This window comes from Sarcophilus harrisii, chromosome 2 (assembly GCF_902635505.1).
Source record: "Sarcophilus harrisii chromosome 2, mSarHar1.11, whole genome shotgun sequence".
NCBI lineage: Eukaryota > Metazoa > Chordata > Mammalia > Dasyuromorphia > Dasyuridae > Sarcophilus > Sarcophilus harrisii.
The window spans coordinates 101971755-101990555 of NC_045427.1; the positions used below are offsets into that span (position 1 = coordinate 101971755).

Below are 18801 nucleotides of genomic sequence, written 5' to 3' on the forward strand. Positions count from 1 at the left end.
TATTTATTGAGACTTCATAGTCTTTTGCATGTAGCAATTTTCTGTCTTGAGTCTTTTGTAATTTTTAGATCATTGTCTTGATCAGAGTAGCTAAGTCACAATTTATCATCCTTATAATATTCCTTAAATATTACTGTGTATGATGTTCTCTTGGTTCTACTCACTGCACATTGCATGGATTCATATACATCTTCCCAGGTTTTTCTTAAACCTGTTCATTATTTCTTATAGTACTATAGTATTCTATCATAATCATATGTCACAATTTGTTCAAACATTACCCAATTGATGAACATCCTCTCAATTTTCAATTCATTGTCACCACAAAAATAATATAAACATTATTTTGTACATATAGATCCTTTTCCCTTTTATTTGATCTTTTTGGGATATATGTAGGTCAAAAGGCATATACAATTTTATAGACCTTTGGCTATAATCCATAAACATTTCTTGGTTTGTTTTGAAATCATTATGATACATCAGGAAGCATGGTTAGGACTTTGAGAATGATGTTGGGACTCCCTGCTGCTATTTCTCTTACCAGCTAAAATCCCGAATCTATGAAGAAGGAATAATGTCTGCCCAAAGGGACAGATCACAGGCTTTTCCAACATGCTATATTGTTCTTTGTCTGTTTATTTCCACAGAATATGGAATTGCTCTTAAAGAAAGAAAACAATTGAACAGTCCCAGGAAGACAGAATCTCATTGATTAAGGGGAGATTTGGAATGTGCAGTTGAATATCAGGTAAGAAGTATATAATTTAAAAATAGGGAATACAGAAACATGGCTTTGTATAAAAAAGATGGCATTTCTGACCCACCAATAAGACATTCAATTTCCATTGTTTTTATAGTTTCTACCAAACCACTGAAGCTCTCTTTCCAAAGCCATATTATGGTTCCAATAGCACTCATTTGAGAGCACCTTGGCATTGAGCTAAAGGCTATATTATAACCATAAAATAGTTATTTTCTCCTCAAATTTAATTGATTCATATGGAGAATGATTGTATGATCTTGGCTTTATTTATAACATATTTTGCTTAATTCATCTAACCAAACCAGATAGTTAAAAATCAGCCAAAGAGCAGAATCAATTTAGGAAAATATTCAAACTAACTCCATAAAGATAAAGTGGGAAAAAAAAGCTAAATTAGAACATGACTTATTTCTACTCGTGTCCTTTAGGATTTTTCTTTAACATTCCCAAATAAGGGTCAATCTGAATAATATTTATTTATATAACAAAGAGTTAACTACTATGGACATAGCAGTTTTCCAGTTGCACATCCCTGAAACTAATACATGCAAAGCTCTGTTCTAGGTATTAAGGATTTGGAGACAGAGAAGAAACAGTCTCTGTTCCCAAGAAATTTATAGTCCTGATCTAAGGTAACAATCTATATACTGATAGGTATATGAAGGATAATTGTCACAGTCGCTTATGTCAAGGACATTAATTTGAAGGACCCTTCCCATCATGAGCAAACATTTGTCTAGTGTCTATTGCATAAAGAATATGGTGTGAGCTCATTTTAACTTCTCATTGTCCCTATCCCCATCATGGCTAGACTAATTTGACTATCATAATAGAAAGATATGACTGTGAATCCAGTTGCATACAGAGCAGTCTGCTGGATTGTCTAATGGGAATAGAGCTGTAGATGACTACACAAGCCCTTGTCTTTGTTGTATCTATAACTTTCTGAAAAATCCCCTTTGCTGGTTTTATAATGTCAAACTCTAAAATATTCAGGTTGTTTTTGTTGTTCTCGCCATAAAAAATTAATGATCATGAAAGTATTATCATGTTTATTTTAAAGCAACTATTTTCTACATTTTAATTAAAAGTTGTAATTCACCATATTTTGACCAAGTTATCTTAAATCTTCATCTTATTAGTAATGGGTATTGGGCCAGATTCAGAGAGAAATATAAGCATTACTTAATGCAAACAGTAAAAATCTCAGCATTTCTAGAGATATGGTTCAGTTCAATTCATGGGCTGTGCTAACTCTGCCTTTTTAATTAGAAATATTCTCCCACTTATGCAAGGAATACTGGAAAGGGGGCATTGTCTTGTTCATTATGTATTCTGAGAGAATCACAACTGGACAAAACCAGGCATAATATGATGACTGTTGTGTTATTAAAGCACTTTAATAAGGTTACTCCAGAGCCCATTTTCTCTTCTAGAAGTATGGCATTATGGGCCTTTTCTAAGTAAGAGGAGGGCTTTTTAATCTTATCTCAGAAAGATTTGCCTGTCTAGATTTCTAGAACCATATGCATTTTCTTTCTAGTACTCAATTTTATATTGTAGGCTATCAGTCTGGAAAAGATTGTATTTTCAATTTCTGTTTGTTTTTTTTTTGTTGCTGCAGTGGTGATTTGTTGGCATATGCCTACCTATTTAGATCTATTTCACTCTCTTCTTCAAACACAATTCCTTCTAGAAAAACTGAATTACCAGTTTTAATATAAGTCATTGTAATCCAATACCTACCTGTGTTTATGTGCACTATGGTGTGCTAGGCAATGGAATTATAAAGACAAAATGAAAAGCATTTTGCCTCAAGAAACTTATACTCTACTGGAAAGATACAACTTGTTCAGAGGTAACTATGTATTACATAGATATATATGTATATATACATATATACATATATATACAACATGTATATATATACAATATGTATATATTTATAATAACTGTATTAATTATACAGACATACATTATACAATATACACATTATAATTTGAGAAGGAAAGAGAAAACTCTAAGAAGCAAAGAAAGAGTTCTCATAAAATGACACCCCAAAAGTATCCTGTTCCCTCTATATAGATCTTTCAGTCCTAGAATGGACTTCTCCAGTTCTAATAACTGTACTTCTTCAAGATCCATATCAGATACTACCTCCTCCGTGAAGTTTTCCTTGCTGTGTAAAGTGAAAATGATCCCTTCTTTCTGTAACTTACCATGTCATTTTGTAGGGACTGACCCTCATCTCCTATCATGTCTTATCTTGTATGACCCTTATTTGGTCATATGGTTTGCCCTTTCTTGTTTGAGATCAAGGGCATACAAAGTGGCATGATGGAAAGCGTCAGATTATTAGTCAGATGGTCTGAATTTATGTTTCCACTCTATCATTTCCTACTTGTGTGACTTAGGATAAAGTACTTTATTTTTCTGGCCCTCAGTTTCCTCATCTGTTAAATGAGAAGGTGGATAAGATGACACTGATCTTGTGATTTTCATCTTTGTATTCCTGGTGGACTTACTTATTAAGAGTATATTTAATAGGGGACAAAGCTTAGTATGGAAAAACATGTCAAATTACTGATTTCAGCACCAGACTCTATGAGAGTACACATTTCTAAACTATAGGCTCAGTTGTCATATTGACTCCTGATGTAATACATGATAATAAACATTTATTAAACACCTACTATATTCCAAGCATTGTACTAAGTGCTGGGTTGCTAAACACACTGTTCAGAGGCTTAATTCTATCACATTTTACCTTTGGTTACTCTGCAATAGTTTTCAAATTCAATTCAACAAATTAAATTAATTAAATGCCTACTATGTGATGGCAAGTAGCTAAGTGTTATTGATGCAAAGATGAAATAAGATATACTTCCTGATCTGGAGGAACTTTCATTGCTGTGGAGAAGTGGTATGTAGAAAATATAGGGTATACATATATAAGCATGATGAAAGGTAATTTAAAGTAGAAGAGAGGCATTAATATTGACAACTGGGGGATACTAAGGAAGGTTTCACAGAGAAGGTGACATCTAAGTTGAGCCTTGAAGGGAAAAAAGGATTCTGAGAGGCAATAATGAAGAGGGTGTGTATGGCAGACATAGAATGAAAGAGAGCAAGAGAAAGCCTTCCTTAGCAGTAGGGTACACAACAGCAGCAAAGCAGGGACTTATCTCTATGCATTACTTTGATTTCAAATTATTTTTAGCATGGCTTTTATTGTACTCATTGTTACATACATAAATCTTTAAAGTAATACGTTTTGTAAGAAATGGTCATAAAAATTTACAGCCAGTAACTTTTCCCCTGTCCCTTACAATGATATTCTACTAAAACCATTAAATGCTTCTCATTAATGCCCTTTAAATGATTGTGTAATGACCCACAATCACTTGTAAGTGAACAACCATTAAAGAATTACCAGTTCTTAGCATGCTTTTAAGTACAGTTTAAATACATGGGAGGTAACGTGTAATATATTAGAAAAAAGTATTAAATTTAAAATAGTAAAAACACACAGCACAGCCGAATGAGGAGGTGTGCAACCCGACCCTGCAATGACCAGAGTTCTGACTGAACACATGATTACTGCAGATTGCTTTTCCTTTATACTTTTCCCCACATCAAATCTTGACTTTTTTTTTCCCCCTAGGGAGGAAGGGATTGTCAGAATTGTCACAGGTGGAATGAGAGAACAATTCTGTGGTCTTCACACAGAAGCAAATGTAGGGAGGGAAATGAAACCTGTATCCAAAAATAGGCAAAAGATTCCAATGAAAAGTGAAAAATCCAGTTAATCCTCAGATACTTCCTTTGTGATGCTAAAGATCCAGATGTTTGGCATTGTGTAGACTAAACATCTGGATGACGTCAACTGAGCCAAAAACAACATAAAGGGATAGACTTCCTCAATGGAGAATAAGGTGAAAAAAATTCGCCACTTCTCTTTGCACCAAGCATATATTGTGATTGGCAAGCTTACCTGCCAACATACAGCTGGGCTCTTGAATTCCCCCCAAATACTACTGAAAAATAAACCCATTAACCTTGGTGATGTTATTCATGTTGGAATGAGTTTTTCACTCCTGACAGGTAACCTGTCTCAGAGTATCTTTAAGAGTAATCCAAGTGTACAGGCCTAGCCACAAAGGAGCCCTTTGTACTAACTGTATAATGCCAGGTGAGTCCAGAGACAGATTGTTCACAGAGCATGAGAGGGACATAATTCTCTATAGAGACGTTTTTCTCTTTACTTTGAAGGAATTGTGTCTTAGAGGGGGGGGGAAGTGAAGCTGGTTTCAGGTCCAGAGAGCATTTCCACAAATCTTTCTTGACTCATTTGGAAACAGTTTATTTACTCAGTATCCCAAATGGCAAAATCTTTACCCTAGTAGCTCCAGTGAAATTGTATTCATTTTCTAATATGTTTCATATTTTCCTTTTATATATTATATTATCACATATTTATTTCCTACTACTTGATGGCAAAGGATAGATGGTAGGGAAAGAACTCCCATGTGTTATAGAGTCACAAAGAATAGTGAAGGCACTCAGGCAGGGGAAGGAGGAAGGCAATAAGCATTTATATACTAACTACTTTCCAGATATCATCTCTTTTAGATTCTCACAGTATCTCTGCTAAATAGGTGTGCTGCTATTATTCCCATTGTATAGTGAGGAAACTGAGGCAAACAGAAACTAAGTGCCTTGCTCAGAATCACACAGCTAGTAAGCATATAAGATCAGATTTGAACTTGGGTCATGCTGCTGGCTTGGACCATATAGTAAGGTGGAAAAAGGGGTTCTGACTTTGGAGCCAAAGAACCCAAAGTAAGTGAGTCATTTAACTTCTCGGCCTCAGCTTTCTTATCTGTAAAATGAACCACTTTTCCATCTTTTCCATCTTTAAGTCATATGACCCTATGACTCTAGACTCCAAATTCTAAATGATTCCCTGTTTCATAAGTGCTCTTGGAAGTGTGTGTGTGTGTATATATACATAAGCAAATAAAATGAAATCAAAAGTAGCAGAGATTGCCTTTAGAAAACATATGAAATGGGACAATTTATCTTTGTTGCTCCCAGTTTTTCCTTTCTATTTTCATTTGTTCCTTACAAGTCCTGAAGATTGTTCCCAAATATCAACATTTCAGGTGCCCAATGTTCTTCATATCTATTCAAAAACCTGACTTCCATCTCATAGAAATCTGCCTTCCAGAAAGGATTTGAGATAAGGAAGGCAATTAGGTGGTACAGTAGATAAAATTCAGGCACTGGAATCAGGAACACTCATCCATTTACTAGCTGTGTGACTCTGGGTAAATAACTTAACTCTATTTGCCTGTTTCCTTGTCTGTAAAGTGAACTGGAGAAGAAAATGGTAAACTACTCCAATATCTTTGCCAAGAAAACCTGAAATGGAGTCACAAAGAGTCAGACATGACTGAAAAATGGCTCCATAACAACAACAAATTGAATGGGAATTTAAGTCCTCTTCCAGGATTATGGATATTTTAAATCTTTTTTTTTTTTCTAATTATAGAATGAAAGGCTGAATTTCTGCAAAGACGGATGTGAAACCATCAGTGGAAGGGATACAGATACAGAGGTAGGGAGGAAATCTTCTGAATGTCATTGAAATTGTAATATTGAGAAGAATAATCACTTACAATTATATGATACTTCTTGAAAATGAAATTCTTTTCTTATACCAACCCTCTCTGAGATAGGACACATATTTGCTTATTCTCACTTTTCAGGTGAAGAAACTGAGACTCACAGTTGAAAAGCCCCTGATGTTAAAAAGCTAAGTTATAGCTGACATTAACCCTAGCTTCCTGATGCTAAATTGATTTCACTTTCTCTCTGAGTATCCCTATTACTTAAGTCATACCTTCCATGCCATCTACTCTGCTCATCTATAAGGCTGACTGATAGAGAGTGACACTAATTTCCCTTAATTAATGTATAGACTAAATCATCCTAAGAAGCAAGATACTTATCCACTTTCCAATTCTTTTGTTTCTTCTTTGGATTTTAATATTAGTCTTAGTCATGAAGGGCCATTAGGACATTATTGAACATCTGGAAAATCTGGATTCAAATTGCATTTTTAGACTCTTATTTGAAAATAGACATGTCCAAATCATGTAACCTTTTAGACCTTCACCTATAAAAAGAATTTAATGATACCCATAACACCAACTTCAAAGAGTTGTTTTGAGGCTCAAATGAAAGTGAAACCTTTTACAAACTTGAAAGTGTTATATAAAATTGTCAGTTGTTCAGTACTATATGATGATCAATTCTGATGGATGTGGCAACCTTCAGCAATGAGATGAACCAAATCAGTTCCAATACAGCAGTAATGAATTGAACCAGCTACACCCAGCGAAAGAACTCTGCGAGATGACTATGAACCACTACCTACAATTCCCAATCCCTCTATTTTTGTCCGCCTGCATTTTTGATTTCCTTCACAGGCTAATCGTACATTATTTCAAAGTTCGATTCTTTTTGTACAGCAAAATGACTGTTTGGACATATATACATATGTTGTATTTAATTTATACTTTACCATATTTAACATGTATTAGTCAACCTGCCATCCGGGGGAAGGGGTGGAGAGAAGGAGGGGAAAAGTTGGAACAAAAGGTTTTGCAATTGTCAATGCTGAAAAATTACCCATGCATATATTTTGTAAACAAAAAGCTATAATAAAAAAATTAAAAAAAAATATCAGTTGTTATGATTGCCTTACCCTCTTCATCTTTATGATCATTAGGATCAGATAGAAATAATCACGAGACAAATAGTTTTTCTACTGTTGTTGTTTCATTTAATGTTTGGTGAGCTCTCATACAAGTGGCTAAAATGATTGATTGTAATTGAATTGAAGTATTGGGATGCAAGCTTATCTTCTGTAGTATCTTTAGGACAACTCTACAAGCCGATAAAATGACAGAGAGGAGATATACTTCTTTCTGTTCTCACATGGTTTTCTTTACAAGATTCCTAATGTTTTAAGAGCTTTTCACTCAGCATAGTTTAGAGATTATGAGTATTTAGTATGACAGCACCTATTAAAAATCTTTCCTAAATTTTTTGATTGGTCAATAGGAGAATATAGCTGATAATCTTATTTGTGAAAACACTCTGGTTCTAGTACAGTTAAGTTCATTATCAACATCATGATTACGATTTTGAGAAGCAGCATGGAGTGATGGATAAAAAGATGGCCTAGACATCAGAAAAACAGGCCTGTCACCTTTGACACATAACTATTTATAAGACCCTAGATAAGTTACTAAACCACTCAGTACTCTCAAACAATTTTCTGAGACTCAAAGTTGCCTGATATTTACTAGTCTGCTTTAATAATGGCAATTTTTCATTGGAAGATTCTTAAAGTATGAAATCACAGGTATACTTAAATTATTGTTGTTAATAACATTATTATACTAGAAGTTATTATTTTAGGCACCTAGGACAGTTCAGTGGATAGAACACTGTTTTTGGAATCAGGAAAATCTGAGTCCAAACCTGCTAAGACACATGCTGGCTGTGACCCATTTGACTTTTTCCAATTAGTTTCTTTATTTGGAAAATAGGGTTAATAAGAGTACCTTCTTTACAGAATTGTTGTGAGGAGCAAATGAAGTAATATATGTAAAGCACTTTGAAAACCTTAAAATGCTGCATAAACATTCTAATACTTATCGTCATAATTGAAAAGGCCTCCTCTCTAATTATGTGAACATGCTAAATTCTTATGCTTCTCCTGGGCTTCATGAAGGTAGCTGTTGCCATTCAGTGTGTTCTTAACTTGAGAAGTTCTATTTGGCTCCATGATATGCAGATGATAGGAACATATGGCCTCAACTGTTAAATATATTCCCCCAAGTCACGTTGCCCAGTACTGAAGTACAGCCACCTCAAGGGCAAATGTCCAACAGCTCAGATTGGTTTACAATGGAGAATGAAGACCAGATGACATTCCAGGAGGTATTCAGAACAACACAGAATGCTGTGACGCAAGTTTGAATTTGGTCAGTACATGAAGACATGAAGAGCCTTCTGTAAGTTGTTGAAGAGGAGAAACAATATCATTGACTCCAGAGGAAGGCTCAGAATGTGGAGATGGTTTATTGTGAAAGGAACCTGGAAGTGAAGGAGGGAGGATTAAAAATGAACAATGAAGTTCATTTTATACAACGCCATTCTTATCACTTTTTGCCTCTCTGTTTTGCCTTCTCCCCCTTCACCTTATTATATGTCCCAGTTAAATTCAATTCACACACCATGTTATTTGTGAAGACACTATGGTAATTGCTGAGCATATAAATAGAGGTATAAATAGAAAATAAAACTTGATAGAAAGAGATAGAAAACTTGATAGGAAGAAGAAAAGAAGGAAGAAAAAAAAGAAGGGAGGGAGGAAGAAAGGAAGGAAGAAAAGAAGGAAGAAAGGAAGGAAGAAAGCATGGAAGAAAGTAAAAATATTGAGCGTTAACTAAACACTTACCATGTGCTAGGCAATCTACTAAAAAAAAAATCTCTGTCCTCAAGAAGCTTACAGAGCAACTAATTTAAGTGATAAATTCTCTGGAAGGACCTTACAAACACATAAAAATATTCCTATAAATTAAAAGAAAAAAAAAACTATGAAATTATTCTTGGTTATTTTTGTTTTATTATAATTTAAAACTCTCTTGTTTGTCCTACAATGGAGTGTGTTGAATGTATGGGGTTTCCTAGAGACACTGCATAGGGTAGCTAGGTTTTTATGTAAAGCAGTTTAAAGCAACAACCAAAAAAAAAAAAAAAAAAAAAAAAAAAGCAAAAGATTGTCTCCTAGATTGTCTAAGAACAGGCAGACAGAATAACTATAATAGTTTCATGATTTAGAATACAATGTATTATTTGCCCTTTTTCCCTTTCTTTCTAGTGTAAATTAATCATTAGAGGGCTCTATCTAGAGTATTATTCTTACTGTGTATCCTGATTCAACCTGCTCCACGCAGGCAAATGCACCTGACTGTAATTTGGGGAGCCCAAATTGCAGTGGGTTCGGCACTTTGAGACAACTCTAATAAGTTAATGTCATTCCCGTCTTTGGGAACAATTCAATTTAGAAGGGGTGCAATGTATCATTAATGCATTAAAAAAATGTTGTGTTTTTAGGCTGAATACCTGGTATTAGTTTGGATCCTGACAATCCCAAACAGACTTTTTAGAAGACACTGCTGCTAGGGAGCAGCAAGGAAGCAATTTTTTTAAAAGTATGTGTGTGTTATCAGAGCAGCCCAAGTACTTCAAAGGTCTGTACTATATGCTTAAAATAGGCACATTGCCAAACAGGAATTGAAATACACATACTGTACATACTACACTATTTGCCTTACAGAAATTAATTTTCAGCAGGCAGCCGCTTGGATTATTTAATATTTATCTTTAGCTGCAGGAAGATGAATCTATTATTTTATACACTGATTTTGTTATTTTACCCAAGCATTTTGGCTAGGGTTTCCAATAGGAGGTGCTTATGCTGTCTTCTCTATCTTGAGTATATACACAACTGTCTGGAGTTTAAATTGTAAAGAATTAAGTGAGAAACACTAGGTTTCAAAGCAGAGTTTCTAGATTTGAAGATTGTTCTTCATTTGGTTGTTCTTTTTCTTTTCTTTTTTGTTTTTGTTCTATGATTTCATTAATATAGGAAATCAGTGTAAAGAACTTATGGGACAGACATTATCCCTACCAATGTAAAGGGAGGAAGCATGGTACCAAAGAAAGACATCCCAGAGTCACTGAGTTGGGTTCATAGGCTGCTTTTGACACTATTACCTGGGTGATGTTGGGTGAGTTAACTGACCTTCCTGGGTCTCAATTTCCTCATCTGTAAAATTGGGGGGTTGAATTCTTATAATTCTAGACCTCTAAGTCTGTGATCCTTTGATAAATCAGTAACTCTTTGAAATGGATCAGTATAGAGAAAGGGTTCTTAACTTTTGTTCATGCCACTGAATTTTAGAAGTCCAGGAAAACCTATGGACCCCTTTTTAGAATAATATTTAAATAAATATTATAATATAATAAATAACAAAAATAAATAAATTAAAAATTAAATAAGATACATAGGATTACAAAACAAACTGATTATATATAAATAGTTATCAAAATATTTATGAACTTTTTTAAAGTTCATGAACCCTCAGATTAAGAAACCCTGGTTTAGAGGGATAAGTGGACCACTTGGAACATTAAGTGGTTCTCCATGGCCACATAGCTACAGTGGTAAATTTCAGAGGCAAGACTTGCGACCTAGTTCTTTTTGACTCTTATACCAGCCCTCCATCAACTATGTACTATGTAGCCTCTCCCATATTGATGTTGTCATTTTTGTTCAGGTCTTTATGCTCCCTTTCTGGTATTTTCTTGGCAAAGATAGTAGAGTAGTTTGCCATTTCCATCTTCAGCTCATTTTACAGATGAAGAAGTGGAAGCAGAATTAAATGACTTTTCCAGGATCACAGAGCTAGTATATGTTTGAGGAGTGATTTGAACTCAGAAAGATGAGTCTTCCTAACTCCAGACCTAGCACTCTATCTATTACATGACCCTAGTCATTCAACATAATGATGTTACTGGATTAATGATATCACCAGAAACAATGGAAACAGCAACATACTAAGAATCAGAACATATGGATTCTCGCTCTGTCTCTGACTTTAAAAATGAGTCACTCAGACATTCTTGATCACACAAGTACTTCTTCTGTATGAAATAATGGAATAATGTCAGATGATATTCATTTCCATCAACTGAAAATTCTGTGTTGATATAGTACCCCTCTGTGACCACAGCTCCTCTTATTGTTAAAATATCTTAGAATATGGAACTATGTTGATTGTACCAGAAAAATTAGAGCACAAGAGAAAAAATGTCACCAAGTCAAATAACATAATGACGGATTTGGTGTTAGAGATGCTTGAGTATATAAAAATACACAATATTGCAAAGTACCTTACAGATAGAAACTGTTCAATATCAATGGAGCATTACTGGGTCTGCACTGTCAGCAAACTTGACTGTGACCACAGTAAAAGAGATGCTAAAATGTCATTTCATGGACCACATTATGTGCTGCTTACAATGAATATTCTGGCCATGGTTTATTACATTTTTGATAAATTGTAACTTCTTGGACCAAAATTTGGTTAGCTTATCTCTAGTGTCATTTAAATATCTTAAAGAACTGAATTTGCCCCAAAGATTTAATCATCATTCAGCAGCAGTCTGTAACCATGTGGTACTAATTTAAATTACTGTAGCCATGGACAAGTCTCTATCCAGAAATTAATAAATGCAATTTATAAGGAATGTTAAGTAACAACTAACAATTTAATGCTTTGTGAGTTTCAGCCAAACTGATTAAATAATTAAAACAGATTTCTAGGGATAGGAGAAGAGATTTTACCATAAAAAGAGATAAACAGTTTGGGAATTGTATGCATTCTCATAGACATTTAAGATAATTAAATCCAAAACCTATGTTAAAATAATACTAAGGGTCTGGTTTAAATCAACAGTGGGAATTTCAGAATTAAGAGTAGAACTCTATCCTTAATCTGCACCATTGTATGAAAAAATTGATTCTGGGACCTTCTGACCACTAGGTCATTTTATAGTGTTTGAGAATTGGTGGGAACAGTGTTAGACTCCTACACAACACATATCCACAGTGGAAGTTCTGCTTACATTTGGACTTTCCTGAGCCTGAAACAAATACTTAGATTGATCAAAATGTGTTTTTATAATATCTCTAAATAACTATGGTTTGATATGTACATATCATGTATATGTATATACATATATACACACATGTGGTTCATATGTAGAGGGTACTAGGTGCATGCAGAGACTGAATAAATACTATTTGGTCAGTGAACATTAATTTTTTGTGACTTACAAACTATGATATTTATACTTGGATAAAAAGAGATGATAAGTTCATTGAATTCACAGAATCATAGAATTTTGACAATGGAAGTTACCACAGTGTTCATCTAAAAGATATCCCTCCTATAATATATCTGGTAAGTGATGATCTAGCATCTAGTTAGGTGGAACATACTACTTGAGATATACCATTCTACTTTGACATTTCTCTAGCTGTGAAGATTTTGCCTCTCATCAAACCTAATTTTACCTGAACACTTTTAATGCATTGCCTTTAGTTCTACTTGCTAGCCCCAAGCAAGATAAATGTAATCTCTCTTCTATTGTGAGAGCCTTTCAAAAACTTGAATACAACTTTTTAGTGCTTAGAGTGCTAGACCTGGATTCAAGAAGACTCATTTTCTTGAATTCAAATCTAGCCTCAGACACTTACTATCTTGTATGGCCCTGGACAAGTCACTTAATCCTCAGTGTATGTATGTGTGTTTGTGTCATGTTTCTTAGAGATATACATACATGCACATAATCCCTCTAAAGCAAATTTTTGTTCCAGTCTACACCCCTTCTATGTACTTAAGTTAAATGATTACTCATAGATTACACTGACATATGGTTTGGAATAATGCTTCTTTTATTGGCATAAAAGTCATAGATATCTATCAATTAGTGATCTGCAGTTTTCTAGTATCTAGGAAATAAAAAGTGAGAAGAGTACCTGTTACATGGAGGTTTCCAGTTTAATTGTATAAAAGTTACCACCAATTTGATGGCAATCACAAAGTAGCCAATAAAGTGGAAAATCATTTGTATATGTTTATACATCTACAATGACAAATCATTGATAGAGTGCAGGGTTTGTTGAATTAATCAATTGATTTGGTGCCATGTAGAGCATAAGCTTGAACAGACTTCAGGATAGAAGGGGGATAGAAGGACCTGGTGTGATCTGATCCATGGGGATCGTGCATGACTGAACAGGAAAAGCAACAAAAAAATATTTAATGGGTTCCAGTATGATTGCTCCTGATTTACCAACTCTATCCAATGGCAGGCCATGCATGGTGTTTCTTTCAGAAAACATAAATATGTTATGTATACTTTCCCATCATCACTTTGTTGAAGCATGATAGAAATGTATCTCACTTTCCACTTACTGACCATAGATAAGTTACTCACTCGTTGTTACAAAGCTCTATGTGTCAAAAAATAACATTCACAGGGTAACCTATTTCCCAGATCATAATGCTTTTCCTATCTCCTGACTGAAGTAAGGTGGTATGAGGTAAGGCATACATCATGGATTGAGCCTCAAATATACTTTAGAAATCAGATAGAATAATCTCTTCATTAAATAGATAAAGAAAACTAAAATCCAAAAAGTTACATGACTACTAAGACATCATTCAACTATTGAGTAGCAAAATGGAAATTCAAATTTAGATCTTTTTATACCAATTCCAATGTTCTTTTCACTATATTGTTTACATTATTCATTAAATATGGATTTTTAAAAATGTGTTTTTTCAAAAGCGCTCCAAATTTCAGAGTGGGAATGAACTTCAAAGGTCATCTTGTCCCCCAACTGAACAGGATTCCCAACAGAATATTCTCAAGAATCATTCATCAAGCCATAACTAGAAGATCTCCAGTAAAGGAAAACCCTTAACATCCCAATTACTTTTAGATGCTGATAACTTTAAAAATATTTTCCCTCATGTAACTAATAGGGGTTTGACCCATACCCAGATTGTCCAAGATGGAGGAATTCACATGGTAGACTCTAGGACCTGCTTCTGGAAGACAGAAAGAGTGACATAGATATGGACATTCTGCCTTGGCTTACTAATGGCTAAAAGCATATTTTTTTCCATTAGTTGTGTAGCTTGTGTCTCTCTTTTCTTCCCAGAGATTGGAGTGTTCTAGAAGGGATTATGCCCATGAAGTGTTACAGGAATATGTCTATATGTTTATTGCTGCTATACCTTTGGAGTAAATATTCCTTTGTAAAAGCTGATAACTCTTAAGTATTTAAATGGCTCTTAGTTGCTGGGACACTAAAAATTCAGAGAATATAATGAGGACTTGAGCCAAGGATAGAAATGAGAGACCTTCCAACTGTCTAGAATGACTTGGGTTATAGGTGAAAATACTCACTAGATCTGGTCCTCAGGCAATAAGGAGCCAGAGCATTAGAGTTACACTTAGACTAAACTGAAATATACTTATCTCCCACATACAAAATATATAATCTTCCTCATGTATAGGAAGTCTTCTTCTTTGCCCCATTGCCAATGCCTTCCCTCTGAGATTATTTTCCATTTACATGGTATGTATTGGTTATGTATATAGACATTTGCTTATTGATTCTCTCATTAGAATGTAAAATTCTTAGACAGGGACCATGCTTTTTTCACCTTTCTTTTATCCCTAAGTATGACAATATTTAATGCTTTATAAGTGATTGTTGATTGACAACTGTATGATTGCACTATGGGGCTACATATGGGGCAGTTAATGAGTTTCCATACAGTAGCCTTCCAAATGCTTGTAAACAGATATTGTCTGTGTCAGATGCTCTTCTATAGCTTTAACCCCCATAGTTCTTATAAATGATTACTATCCTTTTTAATCTCTTTTTGAACATTCTTTCACTTATCAATGAGCTTTGTAAAAAATGGATGACTGGAATGGAACACAATATTCCTGAACAGAGTTTACCTTCCTTTTTGTACATGTTAACTCTCAAGACAGATTGCCTTCTTTGGCTACAATATCACTCTTTGACTGATAAAGAGCTTGCAATCTACTAAAACTCCAAGACCATTTTCACTTAAATCGTTGCCTAGCCACACTCCACCCAAGGCAGATTCCTCTTCCCATTATGTCCTTAGATTTCAACTTATTTGCTTTATCACATTATTCAATCCTAACAAGCTATGGATGGGATCTGACTCTTAATCCAGCATGTGCCCTATCCCTCCCCGCATTGTGCCATCTGTAAAAGTGATAAGTGTGACATTTGTGCCTTTATCCAAGGCACTACTAAAATTGTTGAAGAGCAAAGGGCCAACGACAAATGCTGAGATCATTCTATGAGAGATTTTCTTCCAAATCAGCTTTGGATCTATCCTTTCAACAAGGTATTTTATGCTATACCACTGTTTATTATTTATCAAGGAATTTTGGTTATGATTTTCAAGAAAACAAGTACCATGGTATAGTGGGAAAGGCATTGGCTCTGAAGTCTGAAAATCTGAATTTGTCATTGATTAACTGTTGTTGTTCATCTTTTGTTTTCAAAGTGAATCCCATGGGATGACATGTTGGCTTATGTGTGAATTGGATTTAAGCAAGACAGAGTTACACAAAGTTGTCAACTTCACTCTGTCTTCCGGTATCATCAACTTCAATGGCAAGAGCAAAGTTGAGAAGAATGGTGATAACCTGGATGTAATAAACATTCTTGACATCTTCAGTGTCTGACCAAGTTTTAAGAGCTATATATCACCTACTTCAAGTGCCTTCATTAACCAGTGGAACAAATTATTCTCATCTACCTATTCCATTGAGAGACATCTTCACATGTTTGAGATAGATATCCCCCTAACTCAACAATTGGTTTGAGACCTTATTGGTTACTCCAATCTGGTTTAACCTCTCTGAAAAAATGGTTTTACTGGGGTGTGGCTACAGGACATGAAGTCAGAGCTGAGAACTGGGTAGCAAGGTACACATTGAAGATAAATAAGCAGTCCTGAAAAAGAACTAGACAACCCCTTCCACCAGAGGAGCTGTTTTTCCTTGAACAAGATAACTTATTTCTCTGGACCAAAATTTCTTCTTTTGTAAAATTGCTGTAGCAACGCCTGTACTACCTATTTCACAGGACTTCTGTAAGGGAAACCATCCTTAGACTTCAATGTGCAAATACATTTTCTAAACAGTGATATAAATGTGTAAATTATAAAACTCTATACTCTCTACGACTCACCATAGTGCTGTACATTGTTCCCCTGGATCCTCTCTTTGTTATCTGTCTACCACTCTATATCTGTACCATCCCTATGACTAAAGAAATGTAGAACTCCTGCTATAAGATACTTTCACTGATGCTGATCAGCAGTTCTTCTATAATATAAAATAATGTAAAAGCACTGAGAAACTGAGTCACTTATCCTTGGTCGCTATGTTAGGAATACAAGGCCAACCCTCTAATTCCTGGGCCATGCTGCCTTTTAATATATATGAGCTTAAGAAAAAAAATAAATAAGAGGGAAAGAAAATTGTAAGTAAAAATTGCCTTTAGAAGCTATAGTATTATTGAAAGAAAGTCTTATTGAAAACAAAAACAAACTCCATTTCTAGGCTAGAAATATCTCAGTAGAGCACTAGACAACTGCCTAAGGGTAAAGATTCTACTAGTCCTTTTTATCACAAAGTATGGCTGGCAAAGATTGGATAAGAGGATGCCATGATAATGATGAACAGGTGCCTGGTAGCTGAACCATGTGCATAATAAAAGCAATTAAATGTCTGTTGGATATAAGAATATAGTTTGTTGTATTAGTTTGAATATTTGTGTTTCCCTCAGAAAACATGAGATCTGAAGGCAAATAAATTAGGTCTATGGCCAGGAAGTAATAAAAGCCTATGGTTTAATATAACACAATTAGCCCTTGACTTTGAGGAGAATGATGACCATGATTGGGAAGTTCTTAACAAAATGGATCTGTTTTCACTGGTGTCAATTGCCTTCTCCCCCTGGCCTCTTATTCCCTTCCTTCCCTAAATCATCCACAGAATTCTATCTAATAAGTTGGTCACATTAAATATATGTTTATGTGTGTCATAGACCCCTTTGGCAGTCTGATGAAGCCCAGAGTCATTCATAAAATACTTCTTTTTTAATGTATAAAATAAAATACAAAGAATTACTTAGAAAACCACAAATAGAGAGAATTCTGAGAAGATGGCAGAGTAGGTCAAAAAATTCCAAGCTCACCAGATTTTCCCCACAAACAATACAAATACCACATCAAGGCAAACATAGAGCAGTAAAAACAAGAGTTAGGATAGAAAAGTGGTTCTCTAGGTACAACCACAGAAGATCCAAAGAAAGATACTGGAACAGAAATTTGGCCCCTGTAGAATATATACATTTTCAGGCTAGCTCTGCTTAAACAGCAAGCGTAAGCTCTGGAGCTGGCTGGGTTGGAGGGTAGTTTTAGCTCCAGCCACAGGAATTTTCATCTCCCAGGCTGTTTGCACAGTTGGGCATCTGAATGAGGGAAGACTGAGGGAACCTTTGCTGATGAGGGATGCCAGGACCAGATGTGCTGCCACATATGTGGCCCTGAATGAGAAAAAGTGAGTATAGAAGTGGGATAGGAATGTTACTGCCTGTGGGCACTTATAGTGGGATGGGTGGAGTTCTTGTTTTCAGGTTCCAGCCTAGAGGGTGAGAACTGAAGGAGAACCTGAGGCCAGAGGCATCATTTCTCATCTCCCAGGACTGCAGATAATTATACAAACAAAATGCTATACATTTTACACAAACAAAAAGAGCAGGCAAAGGAGAAAGAATCCAACCATAGAAAGTTACTATGGGAAGAGTAGTGATTTGTCTTCAGAGAAAGATACTGAAGCAAAAAAGGCTCTTCTATTCCAAAGACTAATTTCAAATGGTCACCTGCCCCCAAATATTCATAGAAGAACTTAAAAATCAAATGAAAAAGACTGAAGAAAAAAAAATAAGGAACAATCCAAGAAAAACAAGATTATGAAAACAAAGTCAATCAACAGGAAAAGGAGATCCAGAATCTTTTTTTTCAAGAAATCTTTTTTTTAATTATAGCTTTTATTTTCAAAATATATACATGAATAATGTTTGACATTACCCCTATAAAACCCTGTCTTCTAATTTTTCCCCTTCCTTCCCCCCACTCTCTCTCCCAGTTGTCAAGTGATCCAATATATGTTAAACATGTAATTCTCTACACATATTTCCACAAATATCATGCTGCAAAAGAAAAATCAGATCAAAAAGGGAAAAAAATGAGAAA

General features: G+C 34.9%; 1 long non-coding RNA gene across 1 annotated transcript; it reads left to right on the plus strand.

Moving 5' to 3' along the window:
* Window positions 1-596: 596 nt before the first annotated feature.
* LOC116421372 lies at window positions 597-18441 on the plus strand. Its single transcript, XR_004231713.1, has 3 exons — window positions 597-751; window positions 6321-6386; window positions 16042-18441. It is a non-coding gene; the product is annotated as an uncharacterized LOC116421372 (long non-coding RNA).
* Window positions 18442-18801: the final 360 nt, after the last annotated feature.